The sequence below is a fragment of the Neovison vison genome, chromosome 1, assembly GCF_020171115.1.
Source record: "Neovison vison isolate M4711 chromosome 1, ASM_NN_V1, whole genome shotgun sequence".
NCBI classification, from domain to species: Eukaryota; Metazoa; Chordata; class Mammalia; order Carnivora; family Mustelidae; genus Neogale; species Neogale vison.
Genome location: NC_058091.1, coordinates 58,654,400 through 58,671,119, shown reverse-complemented (window position 1 = coordinate 58,671,119; position 16,720 = coordinate 58,654,400). Strand labels below are relative to the sequence as shown.

Below are 16,720 nucleotides of genomic sequence, written 5' to 3'. Positions count from 1 at the left end.
AACCCCCGAGATGGAAGAAAGAGAGGGTGCCCACGAAGGGGAGAGAAAGCACCTCTCTGGCCCTTGCACAGCTCTCTCTCTCCCAGGACAGTGGGCACAGCCCTTGGGGAGGACAGGGTGTGGGCCATGCTCTGGGAAACCCACACCCAGGTTGAGGTTTTCAACCTCCACTCAGGTCCTGAGGCAGAGAGCTGCAGAGCCCAGTGCTGGGACACACAGAAGGGCCACGCCAGACCCTCTCCTGGCAGGTGCCGTGGAAATCTCTGGGTTTAAGGTCATACCCCGTGAGGGAAAGGGAGAGAGATGAAATGAAATTTCCCTTGTAGGTTAGCAGAATGGAGGCTGGACTCTGAATCAGTCACAGGGAATAAAAAAGGAAGACTTCCTGCATACTTGAAGTTGTGTGGTGAGGTTCAGACTTGGGGGGGGGGGGTTGGTTCTGGAAGATGCCAAGAACCTTAGCTTCCTACTCCATATGCATCTGTGCTACTGGCCAGCCTCAACTGCTACAACTGGTGCCAGACTGTTTTTCAAAAAAGGCCATCCCCTGTTGCAGAGAGGAGTGCGTCTATGCAGAGGCTCTGGTGACCTGGGGGCAGTCCTGTGCTCACAGCCCCGGGGCAGAGAGAGGAGGAAGGAAGGAAACCGGCACAGATGTGGAGAGTTTACTCACAAGATTAACTCCTCTGATTCCTATGCAAACACCTAGAAAGGGAGAAACAGAGAAAGCTGTCTTTAGGGCCTTTATCTTAGACTGTGAGTTGCTTAAAAACCAAAAAAAGTAAGGATGTCCACCAGGACAAGGAGAGAGGGAGGCCAGTGCAGCTGGGCTCAGAAAGGACACTCCTCTTCCCAAGCCTGGCCGGGACTCCGGGGCAGGGAGCTGGGACAGCGAGAGAGTCAGCTCATTTCCATGTGAAGGAAATGAGAGTGTGCAGCAAACTGACAAGCTCGGGGAAGAGGAGAGTCCTACGCTAGGAGAGAGGATGTGAGTCCTTCACGTGACAAATTTGTTCAGTCAAAGATGTTGCAGTAACGGGAGGTCCTTGTGGCACCAAATGAAACAATGAAGAGGGGCTCATACTTTGAGGCCAGTCACACGTACTCAAAGTCAACCCCATTTCAGTCCTGTGGCTAACTATTGGAGGCCTTCGGAAGAGACTTCCAAAAGCCCTGAGGAAAACTGGACAGGGATCCAGACAAGCCCGGCTCTCCCAGCCATTCTGCAGAGATCAGAATTTTCAGAACAACGAGCCCTGGCCGGAAGAGCTTCAGATGGACAAGAATCAGCAACCAGGGAACCCCATTCTCCTGCCACCCAGGCACCGAGTCTGCCCAGCAATGGGGCACATCTGGTGGGAAGATGGAACTGGGAGAGGAGGCTTTCCCTGAGGAGCAGGTGCCCCATCACAGAGGTAGAGCGGGCCAATGCAGTGCCCTCTCCCTGCTTTGGTTGTTGGGAAGATGAGGATTTCGTAGGAAACTGGACCTGAGAAGAGAACTCACGGGCAGGGAACATGGAGGCGAGGGTGTGTTGGGCAAGCAGGCCAAGGTTTGGGAAAGCAAAGCAACCACAGTGTAGAACCACTTTGGCCTCATAAGGATCTGGCCTCTGTTGACACTTGCTTCCCTTCTCATGCCAGATAGGTGAGGTATAGAAGGGAAGAGAGAAACAAGCAGCTCATGAACATTCGCATGGCCTGTCCCCAATCTCTGTCACCCAACACAGGCTCCACGTGCAGGAGACTACTTTGCAGGCTGTGGTGCCTAAAAATTTTCTAGGACAAGTGTGCAGAGGTGTGCTGGAGGATGAGGCCAAACCCATCTTATTGGCCAAAATTCCATTTTCATGTGGCCTAACTTAAACCTGAGACTGGCCTGGTGAGTAAGGAGCTTGAATCTGTGAGGTCAGAGCAGAGGGCTTTCTACAGACTGGACCCTGAGGTCCAGTTGGATTCCTCAGGGTCTTTCTGGAGTGGTTCCCTTTCCTTCTTATCACAGTGCTGCTGTCAGAGGGATTCTTGTAACATGCAAATATGCCCCTGTTCCTTGGTTCTTGGGGATTTCTCCACCTTCCCATTAGTTTCTGCCAGTGGCCAGCAAGAGTCCTGACTCATGAGAAGCACCAAACGTTTGCCATCAGGAGACAATGTGCTCAGGTTTATGTTACAGAAGGAGACCTCAGACAGCAGACGTAAGGGCTATGCTCCCAGACTGATCCAGCGTGTATGTTAGAATCAGTATGATCATAATTACTTTGGGGGGGGAAAAAAACCACAAAAAACAACCCAAAAAAGGTGCACAAAAAGAATAAATGCAGTAGCTGTGCCCTGAAGTTTGTTCATAAAATGAACAGCTTGCAGGGAGTTCTCCATCTTCCCTGCGCCAGAGCTCACCACACTGTCCCGGTGCTCTTCCAGACTTGACAACACACGGCAAGGAGAACCATTTTAGGGAAACAACATAAAACAGTGATCATCTTAATGTGGTTCTAATTTACATGTTGATTGTGAGTGTATCTGTTTTATGAATCACTTTTAATTCCTGCGCTCAAACAAAAAGGAAAAAATTACCTTGGTAAACGCCACATAATGGATCGATTAAAGGACTCCCCCAATAAAGTACACTTCATTAGAGTATAAACATGCATAGCTCCTAGTGCTATTTTAAACATGCTGGTAGAGAAATGTGCTTTATTTACTAACTTTAACAATATTCAATACCATCCGATATGACGAAGACCCCCTTCCTGCCGTCAACTCCCTTCATCTCTAAACTGCCTTCATTTTTAGCCTTTTGTTTGTTCAGGGAGTCAGAAAATAAAGACATTTTAATGATAATTCTTACATGACAACTTTTCTTACTCAGGAGTGGTGTAAGAATGTGTCTTCCTTTGCCTTATTCCACTGTATTCCAGTGCCGTGTAATAGTATCGTGTAATAGTATCGCTGTGCTGTACATAACAAGATCATGTTTAACTAGAGAAAGTGATTACAATGGTGCCTGGCACAGAATGGTCTTCCAGGTATCATAAAGTGGCCTAAAGGACGTACAGAAGTGATTCTGGCACTCTGGGATTTTGCTAAATATTTCTCTTTGAATATGATGGTTGGACTAGTTTCAGTTAGAATCATTTGGAGAACAGAAATTTAAACACACACCCCCATATATCTAATATTCTCTTCACTCTGGTTTTCCACCTCGGGCAGCCGTGAATAACCTTATAGGAGTCAGCCCCCAGAGCAAAGTAAGTTGGGACGTGACTTATCTAGTGAAAAGCTTAGGGGAAAAAAATTTCAAGTGTAAGATGTAATATAAGAAAACTTACACAGAACACTGGAATAAAAAAAAATGGCATATTACAGTCAAGGACATTTTGTAAAAAAGAAAAAAAAAAAAAAAAGCATGGAGAGAGGCCAAGAATTAAGGTTAAGCAACAGTTAGCACTGAAGGTCCAAATCCAGGGGAGGGTGGCGTTAGGTGAAGAAGGCACGGGCTTCTTAAACAGAGAACTAATACATGTTACAGGGAAAAAAACATCAACACGTTGGATACGAAATTTAAGGCTGGAATTAGAGGTTGCTATTTTGAAATAGGTGGTTAAAACAAATTATAATCTCCATATGTATGGTGGAAAATGATCATAAATAAAAAATTCTGATAAATATTGAGTAATCCTGCCAACCATAAGTCCTCTCAGATAAACACTGGATTTAGAGGCCCACTTTTTCCCCATTTCATAACTTTCGGAGATTTGGACAGAAGAGATGAAAACTGAGAATCACCTCATATTATGGTCTTACGAGGATGATTTAGAAACTGAACTATAACATATCTAGCAGACTCACTATGATTCTAAATGGAGGATAACGCTCCCAAATTTTCCCTTAGTATTTTATCTGTTTTTCAAGATCATTTTAAAACATCTTTTTAAAATGTAAGAGAGGGAGCTCATAAATTTCCAGTAAACAAGTCATGCTAAATAAAAATCAGCTGTATAATAATCCCTTATTTATAAATGAAAATAAATATCAATGACAGTTCTTCACATATTCTCTTGTTTTTTTCTAAAGAGTGAAAAACAGGCTTTCCTATCCCTCAACCCTATTTTTCCTTCAAAGCCTGAAGTTCCTCAAATGAAGATTCTCTGAGAGCGAGCATTTTCTGGAACATAACCCCCTCTACTGTGGGAAAGGTGGAAGGCTTTGGTGTGTGCCAAACCAGAGGAAAGAACAAGAATACAGACTCACGCCTGAGTGCAGGCGAGCAGACGGGGCAGAAGTCTGCTGGCTCGGCAGAGACATACTTACCTTTGTCAGTCTGAGGTACAGAGGACTGTTCGATGTGACGTGAAACAGAGGCCACATCAGACGTGAAAGCAACACTAGAGCGAGGGAGGGAAAGAATCAAAAGGTTAAAAAAAAAAAAAAGGGCACTGAGAAAAACCACATCCCTGCTCTGTAAGTAGACACTGATATACAGAATATGAGTTCAGGAATGCCAAGATCAAAAAGTTCTCCCCGTCGACATGCCCTAGCGCCATATCCCTACATTCCAGAGACCCGCCTTCAAGTTCTGGCGGCAGTCGTCCTTTGAGAGGGGCCGGGCAGTGGTGTGGGGAAGGGCATGGGCCTCGGTGTCCGAAGGCCAAGATTCCCAGGTGCCCCTGGAGCCACTCAGAAACCTCACACAATCTGTTCGGTCTCCCTCGGCCTCGGCTTCCCGCCTGTCACATGAAGACAACAATCGTACCTACGGCCCAGGAGTCTTTCGAGGATTAAATAAATTACTTTGAGTAAAGGGCTTTGCTTGGGTATCTGGGAAGCAAGGAGCCCTCGCGGATTTGCAATTATTTTCCAGAGACCCCAGTTCAAGTACAAATACCTCACAGCCTCAGGCAGAAATCAGGTGACTATCAGAATCTTTTAAAAAGTGTCAAACACGAACACTATCCTTTGGGAAAGGGAAACCAGTCCCTGAGCAGGGTTGAAGGTGAAGTGGGGGTGGGGGGGAGATTCTAAGGAGCAAGAAAGGATCATTCAAAGGCCCCAAACACACACAGGCAAACAAAAACCAAACACACAACCAAAAAACCAAAACAAACAAAACTCGCTTCACTCCTGTTCCCCACCCCCCCACCAAAGACAAGGCTACTGTGAGAAAAGAGGTCTGAGGCAGAACTTGTTGACAGTAAGCACACCCAATAAAGGTAATTTTAAATCTGTATTTCAGAACAGTCTTTCCTGTAATTCAATCTAATGAATAAGGAGGATGTTTCCCTTGCAATGACTAGATAAGCCTGTAGTAGGGCTGCTTTTTTTGCTCAGTCTGGATGGACGGGAAGCCATCTGAGAGGGAAGTATCTGGTGTCTTTTTACTAGGAAGTTTGATGATGGAGATAAACACACAACGCAAACACGAACACTTCGTATATGTTGATTCCCAGGCCTGTTGTGAAGGTCTGACTCTCAAACCATTTGAAATGATTCTTCTTGGGGACTCTAGCAGTCTTCGGTCCTGAGACGAGGCTTTTTTACAGAGGATCATGGAGCTGGAGTTATCTGATTCAACAGGCATAGCAAGAACACAGCTTTTTAACCGAAGTTACTTCCTTGGCCTGTATGTAGTTCCTTCTATCAATCTAGACAAAGATATGCCTCGCTGAGAAAATGAAAAAGTGTAGTTTGATTTCCTACACTTCCTTCCACCCTCCACCCCTCCCTACTTTGGTATGATGTCACATGAAATTACTTCCAGAAACGGAGAGTAGAGCAGCCAAATCATAAAACCTAAGTGCTATGCTTACTGCCTTCTTATCTGCAAGTTAATACTTATGGGGGTAAGAGTCTATCGATGATCAAGGCCACGGTAATTTTCCTATTTCATAAGAAATCTGAAATCTCAGCAGAATCGCAAACTGCTGAATCTACCACATTTGTATGACCCACACAAACACCCCAACCCTATACAAGATTCCTACCAAAGCTCACACACTTGTAAACCTGTATTTTATACTCCACCCTTACCTTTAATCAAAAACAGACAACCAAACAGATTTCTTTAAAAATAATCTTGGTGGTAAAAACAAAAATATCATGAAGGGTAAAATATTAGCCAGTTACTGTACTTCTGTGCTTCCTTACCCCCCTTTACTAAAATTTTCCATTATGATTTTAAGATGTTGTTTCCCAAAGAATGTTGACAACTATTTCCCACTTAAAGCTGTGGTTTAAAAAGAAATAGGCTTTAACTTGAAAACAGCCCCAAACTGGGCTTGTTCTGGGGTCCTGTGAAATCACAGTAGTTCGTCCTTTAGATTCAAAATTTCCCTTATTCTTTTCACTGACGAGTGAAGGTGTTTGCTTCTTTTGATAAGGGGCTCATAGCAATGGTCAATCTGGTTAAAGAAATTGTCAAAGGGTGTTTTGTTTTGCATTATTTAACACTACATCATAGAAATAAATGACGAAAATGGATGCTTTCTCCATCACAATCACTAATTCTGGCCCAGTGAAAAGTCCACAGAACTCCAAATATAAAGCTTTTCTCGTCTAGCTGGAAATATCTAAACACTGTGTTGAGATTTAATTTTAGGAAAGAATATTGGAGCACAGAGCTTAGATTTTGAAAGGACAATGCTATCCCCTTTTTTATGCCTCCTGTTCAGAGGCTGATGGGCTGCTCAACAAATAAAAAAAAAGTTTGATAATTCTCCATAAAGAATAGATTTTAAAAAGCTATAGCACCAATCAGGTAACAATAGATCAATCAGGTTTTCCTAAAATGTAGTATTTGCAGTGGAAGCCTGGATAAGTAATTACATTCAAAGTAATGTACAGGGAGCTATCAATCCCCATTCATGCTGCTCGCATTCACCGAGCCAGGAGCTTTGCTGGGCTTGGAGATATAAAAATGAATCCGCCACAGCTGCTTTACTTCCAGCTAAAAGAATACACCTAAACAAAGAGCTACAGGGCAGTGTGTTAAGTGCTATAATAGAGGTGTGCACAAAGGGCTTGGGGCCAAAGGAAGAAGCTATAAATTCTTCCTGGGAAATCAAGCAAGTGAGGGGTGATGTTTCCTTGCGATAAACTCAAGACTTTTTCCTTACTATGTTCTCAAAAGTAAGTTAGTAATTTTAAGATTTATGAACTGTGTTAATGTCAAGTGCTATACTGGTCTCTTTGCCAGTTTCATTTACGCTTGGCATAGCCTTCAGTTACGACATCCCAAGAATATAAGTTTTTAAAAATAAACATATTACAATATTCCCCTACAACACACGCTCTCCAGAGCGGCAGGAAGAGCTCCCATGAGTGAAATTCAGATACAATGTTCAAAGATGTTTTGAAACATAAATGAGTGACATTCTTCACACTTAGTAAAGTTACATTAATAATGCTTATTTTAAGTATCAATTTTTTCCTTTTTCTTCTTAATGCAAAAATAGAAGAATCACTTGATTATATCATGGTTCATATTTGTCTTTCTCTACTTCTGTGTTTAAAATAGAAGGAGGGTGTTGAATCAACTTCTACTTAGCATCATTTATTATGCATACCATATTCCTACTTATAACACAGTTGTGACAGAACCTCCATTGTTCATTACACACTAGCCCCAAACTTGAGTCATTCTAATGTAAGCATGAGAAACCACCGTCTCCTTTGGGGTGAATTTCCAAATTCCTCTGTGTTAAATTGAGGTCTAATTTTCCCTGTGCCTGGTTTTCACAAGAAGGCCCATTCCACCCCATGTGCTCCTTTTCAGCTGTCAATAAACAGAGGCAGTGAATTCCCCCACAGCTTCACAAAGCTAGTTAGGCAGAGCCATTCATTCCTTCAGGAAAACAGGGCATTGATTTCAGCGAGTTCCCAGGGAGCAGCTGCAACAAAGAGATCAAAGGCCCACCTCTCTTTCCCTCCACTGCTTCCATCAGGCCGGGCCCAGACAAACAGGGACAGGTTTCCTTGAGACAAGGAGAGCGCCCGGCAGACCACCTCATGGTTCCATTCAAATTCATCCGTTTCCTACATTCCAGGGACAGTCCAGAATGCTAACCATGACAAACCAGCACAATCGGCCGGCATAATATACTGCTCGCTAGTTCATCCAAGGTCAGAGGGAGAAAACAAGCACCCAGGGAAGTCCTCCACTTCTAGGGCCTGCTGGGCCTCAATGGCCCCCTGACATTCCATAAATAAACTTCCCCGGCTCACTCTCCCTTTCTTTTTCCGTCCTGCAATCCCGGGAGCAATGGTCTCACTTAATCTGCAATTTCTTTCGTGTCACCGTACCCAAACGCTCGGGACACTTTCTTCTCAACCCTGAAAGTTCTAATGATGATAGGAGCATGGCGATGGGGGCAGCCCTTCTCAGTTCTCAGCCGGCACACTACCACCACAGGATGAATTTACGGCTGCAATTGCTAGGGCTTCCTTCAAGGCTTGATCTCCAGGGAAGGCCACACAAACTAGAGTCAATTCTCGTAGATTCTGTTTGGGGAACAAAAATGTCCACGGAGATAGGACTGTCAGCTTTTGCTGTGAGCCAGGTAATCACCCAAACTGGCAATCCAGACCCCTAACTGACAGTCTGTGCCTGAATGAGCTGTGTGAGCTCTGTGGGAGTGAGGAGGATTAGCGGGGGGGAGGGGCGCACGAGGGGCTAGGAAAGAAGATGGATTCTCCAGACCGGCTACCTACGCTGAACGGATCTGACCAAAAGGTTTTTAAGGTCTCCCCAGAATTCTGAGCTGCTTCTTTGACACAACCTTCAAGAACGCCTGTAAGAAACTGTGTTTATTTTATTGTGCTCCATTCACTTCTGTCACTAATCCTGAGGAAACATGGGAGTGGATGGGTTAAATTTGAAAATTCCTAAACCAAAAAGAAAATAAACAATATTGGAATGAAAGGTATGGAGAATTCATTCCTTGACACAGAACACAACCTTCCCACGTGCCCATCTTACGAGCTTCAGTACGACCTGGGGGATCCATTCACTGATTATTCACTCGACTGCCAAAGATGCCATTTTGTACACTGTACCAAACAGCCCTCAAGGAGAAGACTTTCACTTATTCTCAAGTCTGAACAGAAATGAGCTTAGAAAATACAGAAGTCTATATGGCATGGGAAAGGTAGCTTCCCAGTAGACACAGTGTGACAGTTATATTAGGAGCCTCAAAGCTGACTCTGGCACTGATCCACTTTGGACCTCTCTGTCTTTCTACTCTTCCAAAATGGAGACAGAAATATCTGTCAAGAATTCCTTTACAAGGTATTGTGAAATAACCATTCCTCAAAAACAAAGTATCTCATCGAAGAACGCTAGGCTTAGGAGTAGAACTTCCTTACATAATAGATAACTCTAATTCAACAGAGCTGCTCTGGAAACTCACTAAGTTTCTAGAAATCAAACCATCTTTTAAAAGCACTCAGAAAATTTACTACTTAAGGAAAGGCTATGGCAAGTAATGAAATATACTCATCAATTCATTTATATACTCATTTGAATTTATATTCAAAAGCATTTATTCATTTATTTGTGGGGTTTTAAAAAAGAGTTTAGTTATTTGTTAGACAGAGTGAGTGACAGTGTGTACAAGCAGGGGGAGCGGCAGGTAGAGGGAGAAGCAGGCTCCCCTCTGAGCAGGGACCCCGATGCGGGACTCAATCCCACAACCCTGGAATCATGACCTGAGCTGAAGGCTGATGTTTAACCAACTGAGCCACCCAAATGTTCCTTTCAAAACCATTTAAAGCCCTGAAAAACATCAATTTGATCTTCACCACAACCACCTCAGATAGGTGGTTTTACTAGTTTCTATTTTTGAATGAGGAAAACAGACTTGAGAAGGGTAATAAACTGATTTGCCAAAGACACAGAACTCATAAGCAGCAGAGCCCCTACTGTAAGTATTCTGTTTCTCAACCCCATGCAGAACCTAGCTACCATGTGTGCATATAACCATTCACTGACGGCTCTCACCGTGACTATTAAACAGTCTACCTCTAAGCTCAGTGCACTGCTCCACTCATCCAAAGACGCAGTGCTTGCGTAGGGAGGCTGGTGTTACATCGATGCTGAAATTTTAGTGTCACCTTCTAGTAATTTTGTAAATTAAGCTAGTAATGATATTTTCAGACTCTCAGTTTCCTCATCTACAAAGGAGGAATAGTATCTTCCCAGATAGGATTTGGGAAGGATTAAATCAGATAATTTGTATAAAGCCCCTAAAGCAATGTTAGCAAATTAATAAATACCTAGTCGTGGCAGCTATTATCATTGATGGTGAAAATCAAACCTACATGAAACTTGTTAAAAAGGGAAAAACAGGTTTCTTTTTCAATAAAAAGACATCAGATGTAACTTTCAGCCTCTGGATTACACAGTTCTCTTGAGCACTAAAAATCTACCACTCGGGTCTAATATCGGAAGGTGGCCAACTAATAAGCCCAGATCAAACCGTCATAAAAGATACACTACTACCCAAAATAGAAACACTGACTAAACTGTCTTTCTTGAAAAGATGTCTGAGGAAACTCCCTGGTTTTTATAAAGCAGCAATGTGGTTTCTCTGTCCCATCAACTTTGCTTCTTGCCATTTAACTGCTTAGAGTAGGAATGTACGTCTGCTAGGCAGAAATTCACAGACAGTTGCCACATGAAAAGAAAAAATGCATGATAGGAATATTTTGTTGCATGGAGCTAGTGCTTTAAAGTTTTCAAAGATTACGTATGTTATTTCATTTGACCCTCATACTACTCACTAGAAGAAAACAGATGAACTTTTTAGCACAAAGACGGCCGATCGTAAACAGCAAACTTTTTTTTTTTTCCTGGTCTCATTTTCCATAACACCCTATCAATAGTTGGTAGTATGTAGATGTTACAGTACAGAGTGTACAGATTACTGTGGGAAGACAGAGTCCACTAAGTCTGGGAAAGCCAGAGAAGGCTTTGGAGAGAAGGTGACATATACCCAAGCTTTGACCTAGTACAAAATCACGTCTAGTGATTGTCCCTAAGCTTGATGCAATTTTCTCTGAACTATGTCTTCCAGTGGTTTACTTCTCATGCACTGTTTCTGCTGATTTGCAAACTTAAATAGATCACCCCCTAAAAAAAACTCAAAAAATTTTTTTACCCAAGGCTTTGTTTGATATTAAAAGAGGCAGAGAGTTGAGGTTACTGTTGTTTGACTAAACAACACTTACAGCTCCTTCTAATTCTACAGTTCTGTGATTTTTTTAAATTACTGCTCATTCTTATACTGTATTACATACTATATAATACATCAGCTTAAAAGTGCATGTTAATCTATAGTCTATTAACATTGAAAAAAAGTGTTTTTTTTCCTTCACTACCGTTTATCTCAGAAGTTAATCGTTGAGGGTACCTGGGTAGCTCAGTGGGTTAAAGCCTCTGCCTTCGGCTCAGGTCATGATCCCAGGGTCCTGGGATTGAGCCCTGCATGGGCTCTCTGCTCGGCGGGGAGCCTCCTTCCCCCGCCCCCCGCCTGCTTCTCTGCCTACTTGTGATTTCTGTCTCTCAAATAAATAATTAAAATCTTTTTGAAAAAAATTTTTAAAAAGAAGTTAATCATTGGGAGGAACCCTTAGAAATATTTAAGGGAGGGGTGTGTGGCTGGCTCAGTTGGTAGAGCATGTGACTCTTGATCTTGGTTTCGTGAACTGAAGCCCCACCTTGGATATAGAGATTACTTAAAGAAAAAACAAAAACAAAAACAAAAAACACTAAAGAATATCTAAGGGAACATGCTAAAGAAATTCATCACTAAAGAAATTCAGCCCACAGCAGGGCAAGACTGATGGCTATTTCCTTCCTATGAAGGTCTAAGAGTTGCCTTTTTGTAAACATCTATATTATCTTCTCCAACATGAAATAAACACATTTTTTAACAAAAGGCATTCAGATATTTGAAGATGATTTTGACAATCCTTTACCTAGAGCTATTATTTTGAGACTGTTGCTCTCTTCCAATATAGGCACAAAGTGCTATAAATTTCCCTCGAAGCCCTGCTATAGTTGCATCCTAGTTATTTGGAAGTATGTTTTTATTTTCAATAAGATAACAATACTTTCTAATTTCCCTTTTCTTTTTTTTTGGTTTTTAGTTTTTTTTTTTTTTTTTTTTTTTTTGGTCAAAGGGGTTATTTGGTAAAATTCACCAGCACAACCATTTGGGTCTGGTGGTTTTTCTTTTCTGAGGAGTTGTTCTTGTTTTTTGTTTTTGTTTTTACTACTAACTTGATTTAATACATAGAAGATAATTCAGGTAATCTATTTCTCCTTGAGACAGTTTTAGTAGTTTGTATGTTATCTTTCTAGACATTCTTTCATTTTATCTGTTATCAAATTTGTGAGCAGAGACTGACTGTAGCATTCCCTTAATTGCCCTGTAATACCCATGAGATCAGTAGTTATGAGCCATCTTTCATTCCTGACATTGGTAATTTATGCCTTCTGTTTTCCTTGGTTAAATTGGTCATGATGAGTCCTTGATGAGTTTACCATTTTATCATTATGAAAGAACAATCTTTATACCTGGCAATAGTTTTTGCTCCAATTTCTACTTCCAGTCACTCCAAGTTTAAAAATAATTAGTATTAAAATTCACATTGCTTTCCATCCCTTACCTTATAACCTAATTGTCCTTTGGTATATGAAGTACATCTTTTTGCAGGCAGTATACAGCTAATCTCTTTTCTTCTTAAAAAAAAAAAAATCTAAGCTGCCATTCATTGCCTTTTAACTAGAGTGCTTACATCATTTATACTTAATATGATCATTGATGCAGTTAGGTTGAAATGTACATCTTGCTATCCATTTGTTCTCCATTTCCCTTTTCCTTTTTTCTCCTGCCTTCTTTGGACTATTTTTTCTTTTTCTTTTTTAAAAAAGATTTTATTTATTTATTTGACAGACAGAGATCACAAGTAGGAAGAGGCAGGCAAAGGGGGAGGAAGAAGCAGGCTCCCCGCTGAGCAGATAGTCAAATGCAGGGCTCGATCCCAGGACCCTGGGATCACGACCTGAGCCGAAGGCAGAGGCTCAAGCCACTGAGCCACCCAGGCATTTCTGGACTCTTTTTTTCTGATTTAATTTTATCTCCTTTGGCTTATACTCTTTCTTTTGAGGTCTTGGTGGTTGATTTAAGGTTTCTCATTATATTCTTAACACAAGGTAACTTCAAGGGATATTACACCTCTTCACATATAGTATAAAAACTTTAGGGGTTGGGGCGCCTGGGTGGCTCAGTGGGTTAAAGCCTCTGCCTTCACCTCAGGTCATGATCCCAGGGTCCTGGGATCGAGCCTCACATCTGGCTCTCTGCCCTGTGGGGAGCCTGCTTCCTCCTCTCTCTCTGCCTGCCTCTCTGCCTACTTGTGATGTCTTTCTGTCCAATAAATAAATAAAATCTTAAAAAAAAAAAAAAAACAACTTTAGGGGCACCTGGGTGGCTCAGTCAGTTAAGTATCTGCCTTCGGCTCAGGTCATAATCCCAGAGTCCTGGGATTGAGCCCTGCATCAGGCTTCTTGCTCAAAGCGGAGTTTGTTTCTCCCTCTCCCTCTGCACCCTTCACCACTGCTTGTACACTCTCTCATGCTCTAAATAATAAAATCTTAAAAAAAACAAAACAAAAAAACCTATATTACATTTCAATTTTTCCCATCTTGAACTTCAACTGTTGTCATACATTTTATATGTTATAAACCCCAACTACACTGTTACTATTTTTGGTTAAAACAATCACCTTTTTAAAAAAAGATTTAAATAAAAAAAAAAAACTTATACATTTACTCAGAACTTTACTATCTCTGGTGTTCTTTTACTTTGATCTAATATTATTATCCTTCTTCGTAATGGCTTCCTTTAACATTTCTTATAGCGTGGGTTTAATGGTGAATTCTTTCATCTTTTGTATGCCTAAAAAAGTATTTTATTACCTTTTTTTGAAAGACATTTTTATTAGCTATAATTTCTAGGTTGACATTTTCTTTCACTACGTTGAAGAAGTTGCTACACTGTCTTCTCGATAGCATTGCTTTTGGTGAAAAGTCTACAGTTATTCCTTGTTCTTCTAAATTTATAGTGCCCTTGTTCTCTGCTTTAGAATCTTTATTATTGGTTTTAAACTATTTGATTGTGATGTATGTTGGTATAATTTTCTTCATTTTTTGGTACTTGCTGGTATTTATTAAGCCTCTAAGATACGTGAACTTTGTTTCCATCAAATTTAGCAAACTTTCAGCCATTATTTCTTTAAATATTTATTCTGTTACCTTCCTCCTTTGGAGACTCCAATTATACATATATTTGGCTGTCTGAAGTCCCACAGCCCATAGTGTTTTATTCTGTATAATTTCTACTGCTATATTGTCACGTTCACAAAGTCTTTCTGCAGTGTCTGGTCTGCTGCTAATCCTATCCAATTTATATTCCATTTCAGATGTTTATGTTGCCTCTAAAAATTCAATTTGGACTTTTTTTTTATATGCCTTTCATGTCTCTCCTTAAACTTACTGCTTTCATCTACAATCTTGAGCATATGTATAACTGTTTCAATATCTTTGTTTAGTAAAAATGTTTACTAAATATTAAAAAATCTGTTCACTAAATTTATCTTTATTAAATCTTTCATCTCTGAGTCTATTTGTATTGATTGTTTTTCTCTTCACCATTGAATTTTCCTGTTTCTTGGGAGATCTGTTAAATTTTGATTGAATCCTAGATATTGCATACTTTACCTTGTTAGGTGCTGGATATCTTGTAGTTTTCTAAATATCCTTGAGCTTTGTTCTGGGATGAAGTTAAACTACTAGAAACAAATTGACCTTTAAACAGAGAGTCTACAAACTGTGGTCCACAAGTCAAATCTGGTTCACAGCCTATTTCAGTAAATGAAGTTTTATTAGAATTTGGACCTCATTCATTTACTTATTGTCTATGGCTGCTTTATCACTACAGTGGCAAAGCTTAGTAGGTGCAACAGAGATCATATGACCTACAAAGTCTAAAATATTTTCTATCTTACCCTTTACAAAAAAAGTTTATGATCACTCTAATGGCTTATTTTTAGGATTTTTTGGGGGTGGGTGGGAAGAATCAGAGCTTTAGTCTAGGGGAAATTTTCCTTCCCTATCAGTAGGCAATACTCTTCTAACTATTCCATTTTATGCCATTTATATTAAAAAGTTTTTCTATTCTTATGGGACACATTCTTCCCTGACCTGTGATCTACATTTTCCTTTCCAGTGGTTCTTTTCTCAACCTTTGGTAGTTCTTTTATATGTGTGCACTAATCAGCACTCAGCTGAACACTCCAGGGAAATGCTCTGATGACTTCCAAAGTGTTCTTTTTGTGTAACTCTCTCTTCTCTAGTATGCTGTCCTACAAATTTTAGCTGCAACTGCCTCCTTGAATTCCCAACTCTATTACCTCAATTCAGTGTGACCACTGAGCTGTGTTTGGGTTCCCCTTCTTTCACTGTGGTCTTGGGCACATCACTTTTTTCCCTTCTCTCAGAGTTCAGTCTTATGTTATTCATTGCCCAATGTCTGAAACCTGTTTTAAATAGTTTATGGCCTTTTTTGTTTGTTTGTTTCATTTTGGTTTTTGGTTATTTAAGACAGGAGAATGAACCCAGTTCCTGTTATTACACCATGGGTAGAAGTCACAGAAGTCCCCTCAGTATGAATTCCTTACAATTGCATTAGTGTTTTATACTTATAGGTAAGTGCTGAAAAGTCTGCATTATCTCATTTCATCCTCTCTACATCAAAATGTAGAGATTACTTAAAAGCTCAAAAAATGCCAAAAGTTACTTGTTTGGGGTCACACTACAGGGCAGCCCATGTCTCTTAGTCATTTTCTCTTCCATAAAAGTATATAATTTTTCAGAATTTGGGATATATAACTAAATAATATGAGATGGTCTTCTCTATAAAGTATACTGTAAAATAACTTATTAGTAGTACCTCAATTATAATACTGAGCAATATAGAATTATATTGTTACTGAATATTGCCAATGACCAGGTCTATCATCTCAATTAATCCTTATAATCCTCATAGCTATTATTATTTCAGTCTTATAAAAGAAAACCTGAGGCTAAGAAAGGCTCATTAATTTGCTCATAGTCAGGTACTTATTGGCATCACAGTTGGAATTCAAGCCAGGCTACATTAATTCTAAAACTTGTGCTCTTCACCATGCTGTCTGCTCAATTTATAGCTCTTGAAAAGAGAGCTTTTGGAACTAAATTATGATAGAACACTCCAAATCTTCAGTAGCAAAATTACATTAGGAGCCATTTACTAAAAGTACCAAGATCTATTCACTTTTTCCTGAAGCTAATCAAACAAGCACTGAAAAAGAAAATGAATATTCTTCAAAGAAATTTCAAACCTAGTTTTTTGCCCAGCAATACTTAGAAATATATAGATGATTGAGATTTTAGCTGCCTTTTAATCATGTCTAATCTAACTAAAGTTCTAAAATCAAGCATTCAAACCTCCTTATTGAATTATTTGGGAAAGCCTACAACTGATAAAACTCAGCTGGGCTTGAGCTCTACCACCAGAATTTTCTTACCTCTAAGTATTGAAAACATATTCTTAAGATCTTATATTCTCTCATAACAAAGCTATACATACTTACTGTAGGAAATTCTGAAAATACACATTTCT

The 16,720-nt window shown here is 40.4% G+C and overlaps 1 protein-coding gene across 7 annotated transcripts in view; it reads right to left on the bottom strand.

Moving 5' to 3' along the window:
* Nucleotides 1–16,720, bottom strand: part of PLAGL1 (PLAG1 like zinc finger 1) — a 108,206-nt gene that overhangs the window by 25,665 nt on the left and 65,821 nt on the right. For 5 of the 7 annotated variants that reach the window (XM_044247340.1, XM_044247347.1, XM_044247354.1 and 2 more), the window contains exons 3-4: nucleotides 4,311–4,384; nucleotides 674–705 (exon numbers count right to left, since the gene is read on the bottom strand). The exons of 1 other annotated variant lie outside the window; for it this stretch is intronic. The gene's annotated coding sequence lies outside the window, so the exon portion shown is untranslated. The remainder of the gene's footprint in view (nucleotides 1–673; nucleotides 706–4,310; nucleotides 4,385–16,720) is intronic. One more of the 7 variants, XM_044247363.1, reaches the window with a different exon arrangement.